Below are 6744 nucleotides of genomic sequence, written 5' to 3'. Positions count from 1 at the left end.
GATCATTCCATGAAATGTTAAAATACAGCCGTTTGACTCCACATCCATTCATAGGGGAATATCCTGAGGACAAAAAGAACTGCAAAGATTCTTAAACCCATTTTTAATGTTTAAATCATAATGTTCACGGTGGCATTTGTATTGTTATTCCTAGACTGTTGTGTGTATATTCTAAATACATAAATACATAAATAAGAATAGGACACGTGTGGATGGGGAGGTGGGCCAGCCCAGGCTCCCCATAGCCCTGAGCCACAGTGGAGCATTGCCACTTGATCTTACCCTAGGACAGCGCCTCTGCCCTCTGCTACCTCAGTCCATCTTCTCAACTCAGTTTGACTTGGGCATCAAGCTGGGCATCTGCTTTTGACTGCTCTTTTTGACTTTGTTGTCAGTGACACAGTTGACCCATTGGACTCAGATATATATTTTGGTAGTATCTAGCATTTGACCTTACATGAAAAACATCAGATTATAAGTGAGTAACATTTAAATAATATGTTCACATAGAGAGCTTAATAGGTAGATACAACGTCTGGAAGGATGTACCAGTACTAGCATATTTATCTCTACAAGGCAAAAGGGTTTATGTTACCTTTAGAATCCAGAACATTTTGCTATTGGACACTTGACGACATAAAAGTAATATGTCTTAGTCATTCATGTTATTCACATATATATATTTGGAAAGAGAGAGAGAGAGCAAGCCTGATATATTGTAGGTGCTAGATAAATGTATATAAAATGAATAAATGCAATAAAGAGGCAGATGTTTTAAACACAAACTTATTTGTGTTTAAATGCAAGCATGTGCCAGAGTTAAGTGAAAATCTTTTATCCCCGCTTAAGTTCAAAGCAACCAACTCCCCTGATATCAAAATGGGGGGATGTTGTCAAGTAGGGGGTGAGAAGTAGAGACGGAGCAGGGTGTGAATATTCTCAGTGGTCTTGAAACATTTTCCCCAAAGTCAGAGTTTCTGCTAACTTCCTAAAATATCCACTGCCCTCTTTCCGGATGGACCTCTCATCACCACTTTTGCCCATTCTAAATGAGAGCACTGACAATGAGGCTATCAGTGAGAAATATAAACATGGTCTCTTTTTGTATAACTTAAAAGACGTATTACTTTTCTAAATGTTAATTTATTATTTATATTCTGTCTGTGAGGGAAATGGGAAGTTAGGCAGTTGATTTATATTTTTGTGATGAACAATGGGCTAAAATTATTTTCTCCCCCCTTAACCTTATCGTCACTACTTGCATAGAAAAGAAGCCAAGACAAGATATGTGATACTTGCTCAAGGTAGAGGCCCAGATTGCTAGAGCCAGGGATGTCCCAGAACCTGCCTTGCCCAGTAATTCATAAACTTTAACAGGACTATTTTTTTTTTACCCCCAGAAGAAATCTGTCTGCTGTGTCAGTCCATAAAACATAGAACTGTAGCATGGCTTTGGTTCAAGTAATGGCCTGAGACTTCTTGTTTCTTGAGGCGACCTGAGGACCATCAGAGCAGTTTTAATAACCACTGAACTAGTTCAAGCTCCACATTCTACAGATATTGATACTGAGCCCCAGAAAGGCTGTGACTCATACTATACTGTCAAGTTAACGTGCAGAAAAACCACCTCGTGAATGTTTAATAGTGATGATGAGTGGGTTCTTAATGGCCTTATCCACTTTGTGGATTAGTCTTGCCATCTGTTTCATCTATTCTTTGCTAAGGCTGCCTGCCCTGTGGCTATTTCACATTCATTAATAGCTCCATCAGCAGTCTAGTAAAGAGAAAAGAAGATGGAAAACTCAAATCCCTTATTAGATCTTATCTAGAGGAAGAAAGAGGAAAACTAATGAACATGGCAAGATGTGTGTCAGCTCTGGCTGGGTCAGGAGTGCTTCCAATTCTGTTCCTGGTCTATTTCAAACTTCTTTCTACAGCCATGTGTTTCCACTCACCCAACGCTAGCAGACTTGCTTCCTGACCAAACATAAAACTTAGGAAATGTTCCTTCCCAAAGCAAAGACTGAATTTAATATCAAACACAGCCTTACTTAGAGTGAGGCTTTGTGGCTGGCACCAGCTTCCACCTGGGGATCTCTCTCCTCTTGTTTGGAAATTTTGATGTTTTTCAGCATCCCTGCTGTCCAGCTTCTCCTGACTTTTGATGCAAGTTTGTTAGGAGCTAGGTTTTGGTCTCCTATCACAAGGTGGTCTCCATCATTAGTTTCTAAACTCAGGTCTCTGGCATAGACCTGTTTTATCCTGAGGAAATGGCCTCTGGGTTCCTCATTTGGCTCCCTAACCCTAGTGCATGACTACCTCCTGCTCCTGCTGTGAGCCCAAGGGGAGCTTAAAGATGCCTCCTCTTAGCAGAGTTCCTGACTCCACTGCTACCAAAACAGGACTAGTGCCCTTAGCTTAGAAACAAACTGGGAGCCCCACCCACCTAATATCCATCCTGTGAACTGAAAATGACAACTCAAGTGTGGGTAGGCTTTAGAAACTACACGTGAGTTAAACATAAGTCTATATCAGGACACAAACCATACAGGGAAGAGAAGCTTAATAAAATTGAGTATCAGTGTGTGCAAACAGTCTGCTAGGCACTTTCCCACATACATATTCCTTGATTCAAGTCATTCCTTTCTTCACTTAAATTCATATATTTACACACATATATGCATATATAAACTTTAAGATATATAGTATATATATATATATATGTATATATATATATATATATATATGAATTAGTTTGAATAAAGCTGTAGCTACTCTAACAAAAACAAAATTACAGTGGCTTAAATAAGATACAAGTTTTCCTGTTTCAAAAATTAGACCTCAAAATTGTACTCATTTTCTGTCCTCCCCACTTATTAACTTGGACACTTGTGATCCACTCTCCTATGAAAACTTGAGAAGCTGCATTATTGACTGACAATGAACGCTTCACAGTGTACCATAGTCTACTGCCATATATGAAGGGTCATTGAAACTGCCTTATCCCAAATAGCTCCCTCTCACTCAAGCATGGCTAACACATTTGTTCTTTTCCTTTGGTAGAGTGTACATTCTTTGGAAGTGGGAATTATGTCTCCTATAATTTACCTCAAAAGATCTTGGGGTGTGTAGATGGAGGTATTAGCTATTTGCTATTACCACAAAGGACAGAACAAGGAGAACTAGCTTCAAGGGAAAGTAGGTAATCAGATAAGGTGGTCAGATATTAGAGTCATTTATTAAGGGAGCTTATTGAATCTTCTTCCTTAAAAATATTTCAAATAGAGTAGAAAACTGCATGCCCAAGATGGTTTGGAAGCAGTTCTGCTTGGTATAAATGCCTGAATTTTGAAATAAGTTGTTTTCTATAATTTGGATTAATTCAGCTGTGCAATTTACCCCTTCCTTAGTAAGGAGCACATAATGCTGGTTATAGACTGTTACTGCACTTGTCTGAGCATGGCCCTCTCCATGCTCTATTATCTGCCATGATTCACAGACATTATATAATTTTTATTCACTCTCTTATTCAGTTAATATATATGGAAGGCCGACTATACACCAGGCGCTAGGTTTTGACTGTATAACGGTGAAGAGAGGCCAATTATACTCAGTGGTGAGACTGGTACCTAGTGGACCCTGATGACCTAAACAGCCTCCCAAATCCTCCAAAGCTTAATGAGCCAGACAGCCTTTGAAGAGCAAGCAAATGGATTCCATATACCTTCTAAATTGGGTAAATATCAAATTCCCTATAGTTCTATAACGTGTTGGCCTTTAGGAGTCTGAGGCTAAAAAGTGGTATTTAGATATTTTAGCTATCAAAAAACATAACTCTGAGTGCCTATTCTATATCCTTCTTATACTTGTCTGAGTGCTCAGATTCTTCCCTCCAGTGGAAATTGTTTGGGTAGAGTCTGGTCTTCAACAGTCATGATAAAATGCATGTTTTATTGTCTCCTTTCCTCTGTCTTATCAGCAGGGAAAGGGTGCAAATGCAGTGGAACAAATACTCAGGGATATGTGGGGCTTGGTTGTTATGCACATTCTCAAAGATAAACGCTGGCTTTCATATCCCATCTCCCCTATTTAACATATCTTCACCTGAAAGGAAAGAGGTGATTGATCAACATCACCACTGAAGAGCCTAAGAAATTCATAACTGTAGTTTAGGATTGCTTCCATTTTTAATGACCTAGTATGTGCCAGGAACTGAAACAGAGGCTTCTTAAATCTACCTTTAATCTTCACAACTACCACAGAAAACATATTTATCCTACTGATGAGGAACTGAGATTAAGAGAATCAAAGAGTATTAGAGTGGGCTGTCTGCTAACATATAACCCCAAAGTTTTAGTGTATTGACAAAGCCTGAGATTATTTCTTATTCAAGCCATAGCCTAACATGGATGGTATGGTGTTCCTGGTCAGGCAGTCCTTCAGACAGCAACTTGCAGATCCAGGATGGAAGTAGCTTGGAGACCACTCCACTGGTTAGTGAGAAAGAGAATGTAGAATCACATGTGGCATAATCACTTGTTTTCATGTTCCACTGTCCAGAATGCAGACACACAATTGCAAAGAAAGGAGGGGATATAGTCTAGTTGTGAGAATAGGAGAAAAAGAAAAACAGTTTAGTGAACAATTAGCCAGTCTCTATCACAATAAATCCTTACCCAAGTTGCATAATGAATATGTAGTATGTCTAAGATATAAACCTCTGACCTAGGACCTAATTATGTCAGTGTGTTTGTGAGCTTGTGCAGCAGAATATTGGACTACCTTGCCAAGGGGAAGTAATTTTTTGGGGAAAAAGATGGTCGATCCTTTTTATTGGGATCTAGGAAATACACTGGACTCAAGGATGGCTCTATCATTCCATCTGCAAAGAGAAGTGATGAAAACCTTCTCAGAGACTAAAGAAGGAAATAAGTTCTTGAAAGTATCTCTGTTACTCTGCAAGAAGATGCAGTAATTTCACTTGGAGTCAGCTTTAGGCCTTCAAAGACACTGAACTGTCACTGGGTAGAACGACCTACAGGAGGGGAAGCCCTGACTGTTTATTTCTTCTTTTTTCAATCAGTACAAAAGTTTATTTAACAAAAGTTCAATGTGCAAATGGACAGGACTCTATTTTTATTTTGTAGTAAAACAGGTGCTGTGAAGAGGGGACATGTGGAAGCAATTGGTTTCTCTGGTAACTACAGCCATTCTTTATACTCGTTCAACGGCTTCTAACATGATGATACTATTTCCTCGTATTACCACCATTCCAATGTTGTTCTGTTGCCCACCAGACATTCTGTTGCCATCTCCACACAGTCATCTACCACAAGATTCATAAAGGGATCAAATCCCCGCAATACTCCTTGGACATGCCTGACACTATTTAATCTCAATGATAACTTCTTGTCCATAAATTTCTTTAACTCGGGAGGGTGAGCTTTTCTCATGGTGCCCAAGCGAGCTCAAAGACACTTCAAAAGGAATTCTGACTTGGTGTTTTATTGAGAAATCTGTGTACTCTTCTGAAAGACCTGAGAATGCTCATGAAGGAACACAACTCTAGGAGAAGACTCCAGCCCAGGAAGCAGTTAGCCCATCAACAAAGGGAAGCTCTGTTAGTCATAGCAATGGACCAAAACCTGTGAGCCACAGGATATAGAAGATAGAAAAGAAATATGGTTTGGATGATGGTAACAGCACACTCCGAAAAGAATTTTCATCCAAAAACATTGAGGAAGACTTGGGCATGTAGTGAGGTTTCAAGGGACTAATATTTTGCTCTTTTGGGATATCATGCTTGACTTGTTTTTTTCTTTTTATATAAATTTCACATTATTTCACGTGTGCTTATAAGTGGGTATCAGGTCAATAGATTGTCTGGAGGCAAGAGTTCTCCAGGTTTTGGGAAAAATCTTGACCAAAAGAAACAAATCATAAAATAACTGGGGCCATAGGTATCACGAGCCTCAAGTAATAAATACCATAGGAGCGTCTTAAACCATTTTATGAGAGTTAATTTCAGAAAGTCTATAGTCTGGGAGTGTAAGACCTCTGAAACTCTCTTCTTATTTTATGTTCATAAATTCCAACTCGACTCTTAAGGCAATACAATACGTTTTATTTAAAAGGTACACTCTCAATTGGCATTTTTATGGTATCTTTTTTTTCCCCTTCTGAAGGCTTTTATTTTTCCATTTGTCTATGCTCATATGGGAAATATCCCTGTATTTCTCCATGTTTTTTTTATTTCTATGCTTTGAGGCTCTGGTTGGGTAGCTCAGCTGGTTGGAGCAGTATCCCTATACACCAAGATTGTGGGTTTGATCCCCCGTCACAGCACATACAAGAAGCAACCAATGAATGCATGGATGTGTGGAACAACAAATCAATGTTCTCTCTCTCTCCCTCTCTCTCTGTTCTTTCCTCTCTAAAATCAATGAATAAAACAAAATTAAAAAAAAAAATTCTTTGAGGACCAGAGCAACATCTTATTTCCTAATTCCTGGTAGTTCTATTGCCTTTAGCATTCCAGTACACAGATGGAAAAAACCCATGATAACCCTACCTACACAGAGTATATGGCTGTTTCCCAGCCAGGAGTGCCCAAACTTTTCCCCAAAATGCTTCCGTTTGTCTTTAATTAAAACTTAGAGCATGAGCTTCTTGGCTCTGGCAAGGGCTCTCAAATGAGAAGCTGCCTCACACAGATTTGTTTCACTGCAATCTGCCTCACAGCAG

General features: G+C 39.2%; 1 pseudogene; it reads right to left on the bottom strand.

Moving 5' to 3' along the window:
• Window positions 1-5210: 5210 nt before the first annotated feature.
• Window positions 5211-5453, bottom strand: LOC114232757 (small nuclear ribonucleoprotein G-like; annotated as a pseudogene).
• Window positions 5454-6744: the final 1291 nt, after the last annotated feature.

The sequence above is a fragment of the Eptesicus fuscus genome, chromosome 15, assembly GCF_027574615.1.
Source record: "Eptesicus fuscus isolate TK198812 chromosome 15, DD_ASM_mEF_20220401, whole genome shotgun sequence".
Lineage (NCBI taxonomy): Eukaryota > Metazoa > Chordata > Mammalia > Chiroptera > Vespertilionidae > Eptesicus > Eptesicus fuscus.
This window is presented reverse-complemented; position numbering and strand designations above follow the sequence as displayed.